The sequence below is a fragment of the Helicoverpa zea genome, chromosome 13 (genome assembly GCF_022581195.2).
Source record: "Helicoverpa zea isolate HzStark_Cry1AcR chromosome 13, ilHelZeax1.1, whole genome shotgun sequence".
In the NCBI taxonomy this organism is placed as follows: Eukaryota; Metazoa; Arthropoda; class Insecta; order Lepidoptera; family Noctuidae; genus Helicoverpa; species Helicoverpa zea.
The window spans coordinates 3,015,386-3,032,118 of record NC_061464.1 but is presented as its reverse complement, the minus strand read 5'-3'; the positions used below and the strand labels follow the sequence as shown (position 1 = coordinate 3,032,118).

The window sequence follows — 16,733 nt, the reverse complement described above, 5'->3', positions numbered from 1 at the left end:
TTAATTTAATGTGATTAAGTACGACACACTCTGACTCAAACTGAACAAGTAAATAAATGATTCAATACACACACCATTTACATGTAATAAAATCTATTAACACCAAATAATAAATTACATTTAAAGACAATAAAATTCGTAAACTCTTACATAATCCCATTTCCCGAGCATTAATTATATCCAATTCATTTGCTACCCTTTAATGTATTCCCTCTTTACACGGAAAAGTAATTCCCATTAAAAGCCTGCAAACTGAGAGTTTAATTAAAATTTACACGCCTTTAACTTTTATGCATTCGGATAAATACACGTTGAAATTAATACTGGTGTAAAAATATCGATAATTTGGTATTTATTTTATCGACATGTCCCCACACTATGACTATCAATTATGATGCTAAATTAGCTTCGGGATATTTGACAGATGTGCTGTTTACCGAACAACTTGACTATATTGTTATTGACATGTACACCCTCTATTTACAACTAAGCGACCATTATTTCGAATGTATTTTGAATTAAAATGTAAATAAAATCCTCTTAAACACATCTGTGCATTTCACTATATTGGATTAAACACGTGATTGTATTGGATTTTTCCGATAGATATTTGACAAAGACTATACTTTATATGCAAAATGCCAAAAGTCCTAAAAAGATACATTAACTGCAGATTAAAAAGAAACAATATATCTGCGAATTCGATTACTATAAGTAAAATAATGACGTGAGCCTACGAGTATTTAATTTTCTATCCCCAGTAAGCAAATCAACAGACAGATCAGTTATGGAAACACCGTCAAACTATCGTTATTAAATCAAAACTGTTTACGCAGAATATCGTGTAAATCGATGTTAGTTTCAAACTCGTTTCATACAAGATCTAAATACCTAAATAGTAGATTGCACGTTTTGTATCTGAATGACGAGCTAGACAGACTATGTATGTGTGTGTATGTGGGGTTCAGCCTTTGAAATATGTCGAAATGAGCGCTTGTTACCGACACACTGATTTTCAGTAAACGTTGTGTTTATCAGTTCAATTGAAATTAGGAATTCGGTGGTTTTGAGTGTGTATGCAGTATGAAGCCACTACGTACTTTAGTTACGTGAGGGGCGGGTGAATTCCGGGCAGGCCCGCCGCTAGCTGTTTGTTCGCCCGCGTGCAAAACCGATTATGCCGCCCTACGACTACATATTATACTGGGTTTTGTCAAAAAATATATAAGGGGTGGGGTCCAGGGGGACCGGACCCCCCCGCCCATTCATATCCATTTTACTTGTCCAACAGAAAAAAATATGTACATGCACCGCTCTGATTGCAAAAAACGCACTTCCTTTTGGATACATAAATATTGCAATAGGTACATAACATATTACACATAACTTTTTATTTACTTGAAATGCTCTAAGTCTTAGAGTAACCTAAGAAGTCCTGGGTTAGCCCATAAGCAGACTAAGTAATGGCTTAGGGCATCAATACAGTGCAATCATTACCCAAGTGGCCCCTATGTATTGAAAGATTGTGATTAATGGGTAGGTACCAACATAATGTATATCAAAGTGCTTAGAACAGATTATGGGTAACTTAAACTAACGAAATTAAATATCTATAGCAATGTTTAATTTCAGTAAAATATGTTATTAGTGGTTTTTGGTGGGTTTCCCGTTGAAAAAGTCGACGCATGAGACACATTTCGTATGTAAGGAAGCGCGAGCGAAGCGAGCGCGAAATTTTTTTAGTCTAAGGACACAAAACAAATAAAAACCACTGTAAATTAACAAAGCAAAGTCAAAAAGTAAGATATGCACAGAAATGAAGTGCTAATGTACATGAAGCCGCGAGCGAAGCGAGCGCGATTTTTTCCTTAGAGTTTTCATGAAGTAACATATCATAAAAAGCCAAAGTGAACAAAAAGCTATAACGGACGTGCGCGAAAAATGATTTTTCGGAATAGAATGCCTCAACAATTAAACAAAGATAAATTGCGATCAGTGCCGGTTTTAACTCTACCAGCGCCCTGGGCGAGATTTCTACGGCGCCCTTCAACTGCAATTCAAACCCATACGAAAAACAGAGGTGTGTGTAGTTACCGATTGCGCGAGCGAAGCGAGCGCGAATATATTTTTTTTATAGTTAACAAGTCGAAGCAAAAATTACGTAAAATGTAGCCCTATCGTACATAAGTTATTGCTGGTTGGTGAATGCAAAAACACCGGAACATGTCTTCTGATTGCGCGAGCGAAGCGAGCGCGAATTTTTTGTTATATTTTAGAACTCAAAACAAAAATTACTTAAAATTTTGCCCAAACGTACATAACTCTTTGTTGGTGTTGGCGCCTATGTATTATATTTTTGGGACTTAAAGTAGTACCGTAAATAAGAAAGTTCATATGGAAACTAGAAGTTACTTTCTTATTAATAAAAGAACTCAAAAACGACGCTACCTTTTTGCTAGGGTAGACTAAAATATTGTTGAAAAATAAAACAACTGTAAAGTGAAGCAAGCCCGAAAATTTTTGAGTTTTGGATCACTAAAAGTCCTAAACATATATAATAAAAAACGACTGTGGAGTGAAGAAGCCGCGAGCGAAGGGAGCGTGATTTTTTTGAGTATTGGGACATTAAAAGTAGCTATATGTGATAAAAAATTGGAGCGTAAAGTAAGGAAACCGCGAGCGGAGCGAGCGCGAAAATTTTTGAGTTTTGGGACATAAAAGTAGTGTTTGTTCGAGAATTTCTCAAATTTAACGCGGAATTAAACACAAATTCGCTTCGGCGCCCCTGAGCCCGCGGCGCCCGGGTTATTCGCATACGCTGCACCATAAGTTAAGATGGCCCTGATGCTATCCATTCATTTGGATATCGTTCTTGTAAGTTGCAATCTTTGATGAAATTTAAAACAAAAATAGGAGTAACATTCTGATCAAGGATTGGTGGGGGCGCCTGCGGTGCCACTTATATCCGGCGCCCTGGGCCGTCGCCCAACCGCGCCCTACCGCTACTAACTGCGATATCTGACATGGAGGCGCGAGCGCAGCGAGCGCGAATTTTTTTGGGGATGCAAAGGGTGAACCCGTCAAAATTGATAGGGGACGACCAAAGCGAGGGCGGCTATTGCTGTGTTCGGAAATATTGAAATCAAATAATTGGTAAAAAGATATTGTATTTTTTTTATTACGTGATAAGTCACTCGATTTGCCGCCCCCTAGGACGTGCCGCCCGCGTGCGGTGCACGCCTTGCACGCCCGCTTACGGCGGGCCTGATTCCGGGGATATAGCTATATGAAGATTACATACATAATGACGAGCTGATAGATAACATTACTTACTTAATAATTGGGCCAGAATTTTCAAGACCAAAACGATACTACACCCATTATAATATCTTTTTATTTTTTCATCTAATTCAATTCATTTCTTCCATAACAACATTTACTTAAAACAAAATTAATAATTAAATTCAAATAAAATCCCCACTATCCCACATACTCTAACCACAAGATTGAAAAATCATCAAAGAGTAAAAAAAAAAAAACTACAGAGTAGACAGTACGCATTGTGAGCATAGCTAACGCTCCGAACTAATGACCGAATACCCATGTAACCCATATTAACTCACAGGAAACATTCCTTAACGATAATAATTTTAAAATAATCAAAGGAAGGGAAAAAAATTGTACTAAGACATCAATTAGACATTTCGTAAACAAATCTTACTATCAACACAGTTCAAATATATGCTATTAAGTACCTACTCCTGTGAATATTCTAGGTCAAAATTATGAGCAGCCGTCCTATTTTATACTTAATTATAATGATTGTGTGGCTAGTGAAATCACGGCTAAATAAATTGTAAAACATTTCTAGGAAATCACTTGAAAGCAGTAAAATACCCTTCTGCGAAATTGTCCCTTATTCGGCTTTAAACACAAGTGCCAGTGGTTATTTAAATGAATAATATAATTAACAAAATTTCTCGATAGCAGATTTACCCGCAGCCCGTGAGAACTTCTTCTTGCATCTGGATAAAAGTCTCTTCCATTCATGAGTGGTTCCTGAGATTAGCAAAAGAAATCCTCAGCATTACAACAATTAGTACCTACAGACAGAAGTAGAATTCGAATGCTTGAAGGAATCAAGCATTTGAAATTCTAACACATTTTTCAATACAGCCGTCAAATCTCGATCGTGCTCCAAATGACTGTGGTCTCACATTCCTTGAATACATTAACAGAACGAGAACTTATTTAAAATACAGCATTCGTGAGCCATCTGAGGCTGAGAATATAATTTATTTCTAAGAAAATTAATTATTGAGTAACGGGAACGCTTCTATTTCATAGTAAAGTGCTTTTTTTATTACCATTTGTCCTAACTCAACATCTGTCTGTGCTTTGCCCAACTCCGTATGTTGAGGTCGGTACCAGTCTTACCAAAGCTTAGGCAGTCATCATCATCTGTCTAGCCTTTTCTCAACTATGTTGGGGTCGGCTTCCAGCTTAACCATATGCAGCTGAGTACCAGTATTTACAAGGAGGGACTGTCTTTCTGACCTCCTCAACCCAGTTACCCGAGCCACGAAATATAACCTAAGACTGGTTGACAGACTTTCTGGCTTCTGACTACCCGTAACGACTGCTAAAGATGTTCAAATGACAGCTCCGAAAGACGCTCGCTGCTTGTAAAACACTGGTTCTTAGCTACATTCGATTTGACTGGTAACCTACCCCAACATAGTTGGTAGAAAGCTAGGCACGTAATGAGGATAAAATTGCAAATTACTATGACGTTATAATTGATATTTTAACAACAAACTGTGTTCGCGTCGTCCACATACAATGTTTGTTCAGCTGTTCGCTGTACAAAGCCTATATCTTGGTGTAATATGTTTTCATGATACAGCCAATATACTACATTAATAACAATATTTTTTACATAAAAAAAAAGGTTCAGACGAATTGAGAACCTCCTCCTTTTTTGAAGTCGGTTGATAAATACTTTTGTTCTAGGCGCTCATTGAAAGATACATTTCGACGCTTGAAAGGCAACAATTACTAAGCGACATTGAATGAACTTTACAGGAGAGTGATTTGAAGTAAAAAAAATTTGCAAAAAAAATATTAAAAATTACAATATAGACGGATTTTGATGCTGTTAACATACATATATACCTAATTTTTATAGCTATTTTTGATATTAAAATAAGCCTTGTAGCTCTCGAATAAAAAGCAGTTTACGTCGCTTAGATAAAAAAATCCTCATTTGATAAACAGGTAAAACTATCCAAGCTATCACTGAATGTTATGTACAAACAAGTAACATTATTTAAATTGCATCTGATAAGTTTGGAGCAACATGTAAAATTATTTAAGCTATCGATAAAGATTTTAGAAATAACAGGCAAAAGTAAATAAATACAAATACTTAAGAATTTATAGACAAGAGTATTTATCTAAATTATCTAAGAGTTTATAAAATAAAACACGGTAAGTTATCTAAATGTTATTTATACTAAATCTCTTTCATACAAAATGTATCTTAAATAATAAAATGAATGTAAATCTTAGTTCGTAAGCAACAATATTTAAATATAAAGCACTTTTTTAACGTGTGGGATCATAAATGAACGTAAAATTTGTTAAATATAGGTATTTTTTATTGAAAATCTATCTTAAAAAAAGAAATAAATAAAATTATCTAACCGACATAGTTAATAACAAAAGTTATCAAGTCAAATAAGTAAAAGCATCTAAGCGCCAATAATATTACATATTAAAATGAGTAAAATTATACAAATTGCACTTTCGAAAAATAATGGCATCAAGTTAAATACACTGTAAGTACGATTCACAAATACTTTTTACGGGTAGAATCTACTAAGCGTTTACGTAAAGAAATTTTCGAACAAGTGAAAATAACTAAGTCCAAACGAGTAAAAAATTAAAAACATGAAAAATAGACTAAGTAGATATTTTCAATATTTTAATTTTCCTAAGTCTAAAATTTCCTAAAAATCCCTTTTTTTGCGTCGGTTAGTGAGCACAAAATTCATGATTTGGTATAAATTTCACAATATCTAAGCGACATAAAACTCGTCGTAGAAGCACACCGATTAGACTAAATGGCGCAGAAAAAAAATACAAATCCATTGGTATATATAACTCATTTTTGGAATTTCTGTCGCTTAGATATTTTTGCCTTTCAAGCGTCGATTTGTATTGTAAATTAAATGATGTCGTATCTAACTGTATTTAACTGTGTTCATTGTTTTGAGGTAAAATGAACCTAATGTGGTATGAATTTAAGAGTCACATTCCCAATCACCCAATCTAAACGAAATAATGAACAATATTAATTCCAATTATTAAAAGCTTAGCCAAATCATATTAAAACTAAACAACAATTTACATTACTACAAATATTAACTAAATCGAAACTTGTTCATTGCCAAAAACCACACATCATTTTCAAAATACAAATACAAATAAATATTGTAGCATTTCATAAATGACTAATTTAATTGAACTATTGAAATCAGAATTCAATGTGATACAATAATTGAATTCATGCAATTAATGTAATTCAAAATAACAGCACATTGAATTGTTGGTTTTCAGTTAATTAATTTCATAATTAAAGCTGAAATTATTATATTGGTTGTTCATAATATTCGTTTGACGTGGTCGTTAAAATATTATTTTTCTTTCGATTGGAGCGGTTTGAAGTATGCGGTGGTCGGTACTGAAGTAGCATTTATTTTATATTCTGCTGTTCTGTAATTTTATCCTCCTTTTTTATTTCAAGTAAAGAATGTTAAAGAGTGTGGACCATAGTTAATTAAGGAAGACCAAAAACATAATTTATGTGTAATATTGCTTTAAGCGTTTAAGGTTTGCAATCTTTCACACCAAAGTCAAATTTTCAAACATAAAAAAAAGACAATATATACTTACAGTAAAAAAAAAAATGTTTTTTTATTGGTTGGATACGAACAAATAGATAGCTTCGAAACTACTAATCGAAATAAAAAAAAATTCACTGTTGGAAAGCTACAGTCTTCCCGAGTAACATAGACTATATTTTATCCCGATGCGAGAAGTACATAGTTCTCACGGGGCACGAGAGAAACCACGGATAAACGGCTAGTCAATGTATAAATATATCTTGCACAAGGCTATTCAGAAAAATAACCACAGCGATATATTATAAGGACTCTCGAGAACTGCATCTGAAATTGACGGTCCAGACTTTCCTAGTCTATTTATCTAGAAAATGAAAACATTGTTCGCTTGATAAAGTCTTCACGTCACTCGCAGGTGGAGAAAAACAACACACTATTTATTGTATTATGAGCATGACGTATGTACTTAAATATTAAAGACAATAAGGTCAAATAGAACTTTGAGTATCATCTGTTGAATTTTATTGCTCTTTGACGCATAGACATATTAATAAATATAGAAAGGCCAAAATAAGTTATGATATTGTCTACCTTTCAATATAGTTTAAGCATACTTTTGTTATAATATATTAGATGGTTTCTAGGTAGGTACTATCTTTACTTCATTCTGTATCAATTGATGTAACTACATATATCAACCTGCCGCGCCCGCAGTGTCATCCGCCTCCATAGTGAATTACTTCCGTGCATATTAATAAAAAAGGGCATACAAGTTATTCTGATATATGCGCTATACAACTGTCTAAGTTTAATTACAATTTGTTCAGCCGTTTGCACGTGAAGAAGTAGCAAACATACCAACACAAACACGAGCTTTTTGGCTTTATGATATCAGTGAGAAGTGTCATTCATCAGTGTTCATGTATCAGTGTGTATTTTAACTAAAACGTATTTAGAAGTCAGCCTATTAGACGCATTATGCGTATTCACACTCTATGAATACTAACCAGTTAGATTTTTCTCCTATATTTTATTTTAAACCCTAAAAATAAAACTAAATCGCTTTTCAGTAATTATATTGCGCAGTTGCTTCTTTTGGTAGATTAAAATTCAGGTTCGTTAAGCCTCTTTTCACACCCGATGCCAGCCTCTTTTCGTGTCGATGACATGTCTTATAGCGAGACTACACTTTGTCAGCCCAATATGCCGCCACTGCGAGAGCACGGCCGGAAGCGGTCATTAGGTCCTCCCGCGAGCAAGTTTCAGGGCACCGTGGACATGTGATGAGGTGGGATATGGTCTGCACAGGTGGTCGAAGATGGAACACGCTTGCCTAGAAGAATCCTGTTACTCTTGACTTGATCAATTTATCAATGTAGGCTCGCATATTTAGACTGGAATGAAATAATTTACTTTAATCATCTTCTTAGCTTTTTTCCAACTATGTTGGGTCCGGCGTCCAGTCTAACTGGATCCAGCTGAGTAAAAGTGTTTTATATGGAGCGACTGCCTATAAGACCTCCTCAACCTGGTTACCCGGGCAACCCAGTATCCCCTGGTAAAACTGGTTTTTAGACTTTCTGGCTTCTGGCTACCTGTAACGACTGCCATAGATGTTCAAGTGACAGCCGGCACCCAGCAATCCAATAAAAATTAAAATAAAATTTGAAATTTGAACTATATAAAAAACAAATTTTCAAACTTTATAGCAATATGTACAACAGAATATCGATCATAATGGTTCGACCTTGGTATCGAACCTATAATAACAAAGTCCACAGCCATGCTCGCTAATCCAATGGGAGGTTAATAACTCTTTGATCATAAAAAAAAACAAATGTATTTTTTATGTTCTCATTAGAACTTTAGTATTGTAAATGAACGTTTCTACGACTGCTTGTGTAAAAATGTTTATTCAATATTAATAAAAAAACGACTTCAGTAGGTAATATCACAGATTACTAGTAATATGCCTAAAATCTTCTCTTAAGTGTGACAAACATTGCTGAAAACCGCATCAAAATCGGTTCAGCGAAAAGCGATATAATCTCGCATAAACATACACTACAAACAAATCAAACTGAGAACCCCCCTTTTATATCCGTTAAAAATAAGTGCCACTTATTAACAAAAATACACTTTTTGTCCTATTTATTTTTATTTCTCTGTGCAAGTATTATACCTACAACCAATTGTATCATTATTAATGTAACGTATACATTGACCTCCCAACCTTTCCTCTCAGAGTATTTTAGAACGTAGGCGGTAAATCTTCGGCGAGATGTCTGCACTCTGCACTTGATCTATGCGTCTGGGAAGGTACTGTAAAGAGAAATGAACCTTATACATTTTAGCGTTTTTATTCAGAAAAATTGGTCTTTTATTAATTGACTTGCCTGTTCTTTTATTGATAATTTTTTTTAATCTTTTGAGACTGATAGTGACCCAATCTGAGAAAAAAAACAATTTCGATTCTGGAGTGGCTTACCATCATTTTGATCTTATAATAATAAAATAGGCCTATAAAAAACTAAAATTTAGGTTGGTCCACATATGTGCAACAATATATCAAAATACATTTCCCTACAAAAATATTGCAACGCATTTCAAAACAAAAAAATACTATTACATTTTCGCATCACGCAATCGAATTCCATGTATGCACTGCCAGCGGGTCCGCAACTATGGTACAAACGGAATATCCGTAGATATTTAATCAAAAGCTATACACGAAAATATGGTGATATCCGAAAGTATCCCCTCCATGGAGAACAAAATGACTAGCGGAGGTGCCGTAACGGAGGCTGGGGGATTGTTCGAAAGAGTTGTATACCGCGGTTACCTTGGAACATAAAGGGTTAAAGAAGGAACATGATGGGTTTTAGTCAGTAAGACTGATACTAATCCACAACGGGATGATTTCCCATGACACTCCCTCACGCTGCTAACCCACAGCGGGAGGGGTCATTTGATGATTTTCTATAAAAAAAATGGTGCCATGACACAAAATCGCCTACGAAAGTAGCGCAACAAAATCAGCCAAAATGCTGGTAAGCGGAGGACGAGGGACGTTACTGTTCGCCCTTTTACGCCTTGTTTGGACCCGATCAGTTTTGTAATACTGAACCCGAAACGCCTCGTTAGTTAACTCTTAACTGATCACTTACACACTTATCGAATTTGACCTACAAGAAGGCGCCTGACCTACCTGCATTACAGCATGTCCGTTCATCCTTCCTTGCTCCGATCCCCTCAATACGGCCATTGCCTAGCAACTAGCCTCCCCTTGCAGACGGCTAGACGACGAGACTGGGGGGTGCTGCGCTTAATGAAATCACCGTACGTACCTACGTACCTAACTATAGTGACAATGAGCCCGCCATTTTTGAAGCGCAGACGAACTTTTAGTCAATTTTTGTTACCGTCGAAGGATTTTTGGCGAATCGAAAACGAACTCAGTTAGAGTTCGTTTTCGATTCGCGTTTCAAGTTTCAGTGTGAAATCGTAGTTTTGTACCCTGTTAAGCCAAGTTGGTCGTGTGTATTTTATTTCGTGTTAGGCTAACTTGTTTTTGTAATTTTATCGTGCAATTGAAATATTAAATCTGAGTGATAACCATTGGCTATTATTTGTAGCCTTGTATGTATAAACCTTTGATATAATCACAAAAAATCACGAATCGGAAAATGTACACAAGGGTCCGTTGAGTTTATTATTAGTGATAAATTAACCATTGTACACAGCAAAACATCAAATAGATTACACAAAGTTTCCTACAAAATAATAGTCATTTTTATCAGTATTACAATAAGAACAAAAAAAGTCCTTTTTAATCTTGAAATGTACTTTATTCGCATACATGAGCAATCAGTGTGCAATTGCCATAAATTGTCATTACCTACTGAATGAACTACTGATTGCAACAAAGCAGGTGCACTGGAACAATAACGCTTCGTTCGTATCGAAAAAGTAATTATTGTATCCATTGGAATGTTATTTTTTTCGTGAAAGGCTTTTGAAGGGTGTTGCTATAAAATATTATATTCTAGGTACCTACTTTTTATTGATTCGAAATTGCAGATTAATATGAATGGAATACGAATCCATCTGCCGAGCCTTTTCCTAACTAAGTATGTATATAATATTTGGCTTCCAGTCTAACCAGATGCAGCTAAGTACCAGCTACTGCCTATCTAAACTCCTCAATCTAGATACCCAGGCAACCTAATACCCTAGGTAAGACTGGTTGTCAGATTGTCTGGCTTCTACTTGTAACGACTGCCAATGGTTCGATGAAAGCCAAATATGAGTGTGATATTGCTAGCTCGATTGCACGGGTACTTAACTTATATTATTATAATATTAATTTTCTTTAAAACATTGTTGGTAACCAAATATTCAATGACAAAGAAATAAAAATTATGTTTTAAATCATACCATACAAAATGCGGTAGGTAGAATAGAATCTATTTCACAAAAGCTCCTAAAATAACAGAACTGACGGCATTAAATTAAACATTGCAAACTTTGAAATTTTTCCTCAAAAATCACAAGTTCAAGCCACTCAATCATTAAAATTCTTATTAAAAATATACATTCCCGAAGTTTTTATAATTAATTAATTTAACGAAGTAGAAACTTAATTAAGAATTTGGCGGATTTCATTACTTTTCACGAGCGATTGATAGTCGCCATTTTTCTTTAAGTAAATGTTTAACGGTTTTATAACAGAGTTGAGTATTTCGCACATAAAAATAAAACCGACTTCAATGTTCAATTTACACCTAAAACCTCAAATTCTCCTAAGTCTGACACATACTGTGCTGAAAACCGCATGAAAATCAGTTCAGCCAAATGTGAGATAATCGCGCCACAAACATACATATAAACATACAGGTCAAAATGAGAACCTCCATTTTTTTAAGTCAATTAAAAATGGTTTCTTTGCCAACCTTCTATTTGCCATAGATCTTTCACCCTATCGTTTAGACTTTAGAGTATCCATCATCATCAATCACAAAAAAAAGAAAATACCCTGTCTTATTTCATTATGCTTTTTCATAGACAGCCCTTAAAACTCCGTAGCCCAGCAAAGAGGTGCTTATAACTTATTATAGGCAATTTTTATAAAAAGTAACTTTGTCTATGGCTTCATTAAACATGATAATTCCATTAGGGTTGGTAATTTGGCGTAATCAGTTAATGTTTGAATGTAGGTGGGTAATTAAGGAGGTTTGAGCGAGATGAAAAGTATAGTCACGTATTGTTATGGTAAAAGCTGGGGTATTTGGCTTTGTCCTTATTAAAGGTACTACCTACCTGGTATATACCTACTATAACCGTAAAAATCTATGGAAATTAGCTGTGTGATTATAAAGTTGATAATTCTGTACGAATGTTTCTAAATGAACCGCGTCTTGTCAGGTTGACATGACAGCTGTCAATAAATTATTCCGTTGGTACGGTTGGTACTAACGATTCATACCGGTAAGACTAGATCTGTAAGTACATTGAATAGGGTTTAACGTAAAGACTGTCTTATAGTTAAATACATATCCTGAATCCTTTGTAAATTAAGCAGAGATTTAACAAAAGTTTGTTTGTTTGAACGCGCTTATCTCATGAAATACTAGTTTGATTGGAAAAAGTCTTTCGGTGTTAGATTTTTGTAAGTACTGCTGCGCGAGAAGCTAGGTAAAATAAATATCTAGGGACGTAATAACATACTTCACCATCATCCATCATCATCAGCCTTGGTATTGTCCCACTACAGACCACGTAGACGTCTTCTCATACAGAGAAGGAAAAAAAAACAGACTACTATACAGTCTTCTAGCCCACAAATAAAAACAAAACACTGAGTTACCATACATACAAACACACACAATTAGAAAAACTCATATTACCCAGCAAAGTTCTTCATTCGTTACGGAAAAAATAAAATTTCTCAATGAATACACTCGCCGGCTTCTAGAACTCTATTTCTGTCTGTTTACTTCACAGTTCTCTGCAAACTAATCAAAGTTTACCAACGAAACGAATCGAGTAGTAACTAAAGAAGATTTTTATCTGATTGATTAAAAAACAAAAAATAGTGAACATCTATGGCAGTCGTTACAGGTAGTCAGAAGCCAGAATGTCTGATATCCAGTCTTACCAATGGATTTTGGGTTGAAGTGGTCAGATAGGCAGTCACTCCGTATAAAATACTGGTGCTCAGCTGCGTCCGGTTAGACTGGAAGCCAACCCCAACATGGTTGGGAAAATGAAATGGGTCAAAGAACAAATAGGTGGGTAAACAAATAGTATACATAAAAAAAAACTAATGTTGTTCTCTCCTGTTCTTCTGAATTCTAGAAGACGAAAACATTTTTTTACAAAGAACTTTAAATAAGGGATAATAATAATGGTTCCGAAAAACAAATTAATCTCCAGCGATATGTGGCCGACTATTATTCTAATTAACCAGCGTTATAATGAATTACCGACAAAATATCGAAAACATAAACGACAAAAAATATCAATTTTAACTACAAATATGAGCAGGTACAAATAACTTTTTCTCCTAAAGAAAATTCGATCTTCGAGTAATAAAACTAAAGTTCCGACTAAAATACTGAACTTCCGACAAAATTACTAAGTTACCGACAACAGAGGTTTTGATAAAATAATCATATTTTTACAACTTGCATGAACTGTTATAATTTCTATTGTTGGTTATTAAATTTATTTTTTAACTCTCAATAATAATGAAAATTCGCCCCGCAGGGCATCTGAGGCAGATGACGGGGAGTAGCGACCCCGCGGGGCTATATATCCGAGTGCTCCAGCCCCGCAGGGTATCTGAGGCGGATGACGGGGAGTAGCGACCCCGCGGGGCTATATATCCGAGTGCTCCAGGGAGAGTATACTGTCCCCCATCTCCGGCCTGCCGGAGTGAAGCATGACGGGGGATAGGTCACAGCCGGGACCTACAGTTTAACGTGCCATCCGAAACACAGCCAATGGTGTCTAAGATATACTTAGAAAGTACATACAAACTTAGAAAAGTTGCATTGGTACTTGCCTGACCTGGGATCGAACCCGCGCCCTCGTACTTGAGGTTGGTCCTTTACCCACTAGGCAAGCATACCCATGGTAAATAAAATTCATGATAAATGAAGCAAGTATAAGTTATTATTACAAGTACATTTTTATATTTTTTTAAAGTATTGTTTAACCACTGAGAATAATATTTTCAGTATAATGTTATATTTAAAATGGCACCAAGTCTATGAAATATGAAAGGTAATTTATGAATTAATAGTAGGCAAGTAAAGATTAAAAAATACAAAGCATAGTTTTCAGTAGAACGTAATTTATACTGGTAGAAAAGTATTATAGCAACAAACAGTGATGTTTATTTTTCGAAGACTTTAGTATCTCATTCGGTCGTTTCGTAATTTTTATTCGGAGAAAAGTAGTCGGAAAGTCAGTATTTTAGTCAGTAGCTTTAGTATTTTGAGTAAGGGCAATTCTTATTTTTTTGTCGGAGCTTTTATTACTAGCCTTAAATAAGTACAGACGCCAGCAGGTTAACATGCCCGAATCTGTAATTTTTTCCAATCGAACATACACCTTCAGCTATTGAAATAAGGTTGAAAATCTATTACAGAAATTCGACAGATTGAGGTAGGTTGACCTAGTGTCGTCCGTACGTGCATTATTCGATACCCTAACTTCTAATAACATGATTAAAACATTATTTCCTATGTAAAACGCTTTCCATCAATAGTCTTTTTCTGCTTATCCCACCAAGACAACGTTGTAAGAATGATATTCTCACTTAAAACCGTCGATGATCGATAAAGTCTTTTTGTGTAATCTTTGAATCGATTCTATTGTTTCGTAATCGATGGAAGACGCTGAGTAATGATCCTACCTACTATGAAATAGATTGATATAGGTACCAATTTATATTTTTGATCAGTCATACATAAGGCAGATAAATCTTGTAAGTAATATTTAAATTAAATAATTAAGTATGTACCAGGCAGAGGTCAATTGAATTGACATAGGTACATATTCTTTTTCAAGCCCTTATTACAAACAAACTATACTATGAAATAAAATGCAGTAAGTACTTAAAAAAATATTTCATAATGTGGTAGGCACAAAGTACCTAGGTAGTAAACCTACCTTTATTTAGTACCTAGCCTACCCTATCTTCTAGTACCTAGGCACTCTAGGTAGGTATTTACCTACTAATCCTTACCTGTATCGTAAAGAAAATGTAAAACCCTAGGTCACATAAAACGTCCAGGTGTATCCGGACAATTTACTAATAACAATTAGATAAAAGAATAATATGAAAAGTATAAAAACACGGCGCGTTATTGTGACGTGAATATTTTTATATTGACGCCTGTGGCAATGACCGGCTGATGCTCGGTTCACGGCCGTTTAAAAAAAGACGTTTATGTTTTAAAAACGCTCTTATCCTTGTACGCTTGTAATTGGCCGAGCTGGATCTTCGATGCGGTCGTGTTCGTATGATGAATGCACCATTTTTGTACACTGAACACCCCACACTCGAAAATAAATAAACGGGCCGGAGCGACACGGGGCGCACAGGGCGGCACCCCCACATCGGCAGGCACGGACACGCACACACGCGCAAGCCGGGGCGCCGGAGAGGGCGCTACCGTCGCTCAGTCTCGCGCCGGCCACTGCTGAGGTCGGACGATTGTCGCTCTCTGCGATGCGATCGGAAAAATAAACTAGTTTTGTTCCGGTACGACATACCGCCTCTTGTGCGCTGTTAAATTTTACGTGTTTGTGGACATACTGTGAACGTGATTTTTATCTAACGTGAACGGTTGGTATCCCCTTTTGAAGTTGGGATTTTTTGTAACCGCCCGTCTTGTCTACACATGTTCATTGTTTACATCTGTAGTTATAGGCATGTGTTTCGTTTTTTTTCTACTATCCCTCGTAATGTAGGGATTTTATTAATAAACGAGTAGTTGAACGCGTTGGATGAATCATAAAGCGGAGTACCCACATTGAATAAGTCGTTTCTATTTCCAGATAAACTGTTGGGATTGATTGGGAGCCGTTGACTTGTGTTGAAACAAAGGTTTACATTGTCGGAAGGTGAACGATCTTCATTCGACTCGCTACAGGTATGTTTGAACAAGAAATTCATTCATAGGTTCACACTTACACGCCTACGGGTCATACTTTTTAATTTTTTTATCTATTAATCTAAAACATGTGTTAAAAAACGTTCAAAATTTAAATTTTTCTTCGACCACCCGTTTTTTTCTTGATATTTTGATAGAAGTTTTAAAACGTTGAATTTGAATCCTAGTCCATAGATTAGACCGGCGTCCGCATGACTAATTACAATTTGAAATGCCTACAACGTATCTGTCGCACGGAAACGAAGCGTAATCCGTTTTTGTGTCATTGACCTCATTGTCTATGCTTAAGTAGGTAAGAAGCTATTTTTTGCGCAAATTGCGTGTACCTTACGTAACGTTTATCCGTGTATTCGTATGTAATTAAACTATTGTGTTGCATGTCAAAGCAAGGCATCGGTTCGCCTTATATAATGCTATAACCTTTTGTATGACATTTGATGTCGAAGCCTTTCAAATCGTCTGAATAAATCGGTTACTTGTTGCTCTTATTCGTTGGCAATGCTTGTGTTGTTATAGTAGAATATTTTCGCCGGTCTGTTTTCAAACAAAACTATTTTAGGTACGCTGTAGTTCATAGATCAGAAATATCCGTCAGACTTGCCAGTGAGTGTAGGTTATTTTATTGATAAATTAGGGTGAACGG

The 16,733-nt window shown here is 35.6% G+C and overlaps 1 protein-coding gene across 4 annotated transcripts in view; it reads left to right on the top strand.

Annotated features, from left to right (window-relative positions):
• LOC124635912 (brain tumor protein) overlaps positions 1-16,733 on the top strand; it is a 448,880-nt gene that overhangs the window by 300,417 nt on the left and 131,730 nt on the right. For 2 of the 4 annotated variants that reach the window (XM_047171869.1, XM_047171867.1), the window contains exons 1-2: positions 15,604-15,762; positions 15,975-16,069. The gene's annotated coding sequence lies outside the window, so the exon portion shown is untranslated. Of the gene's footprint in view, positions 1-15,603; positions 15,763-15,974; positions 16,070-16,733 lie in introns of those variants that run through there. The other 2 variants (XM_047171870.1, XM_047171868.1) reach the window with 1 other exon arrangement.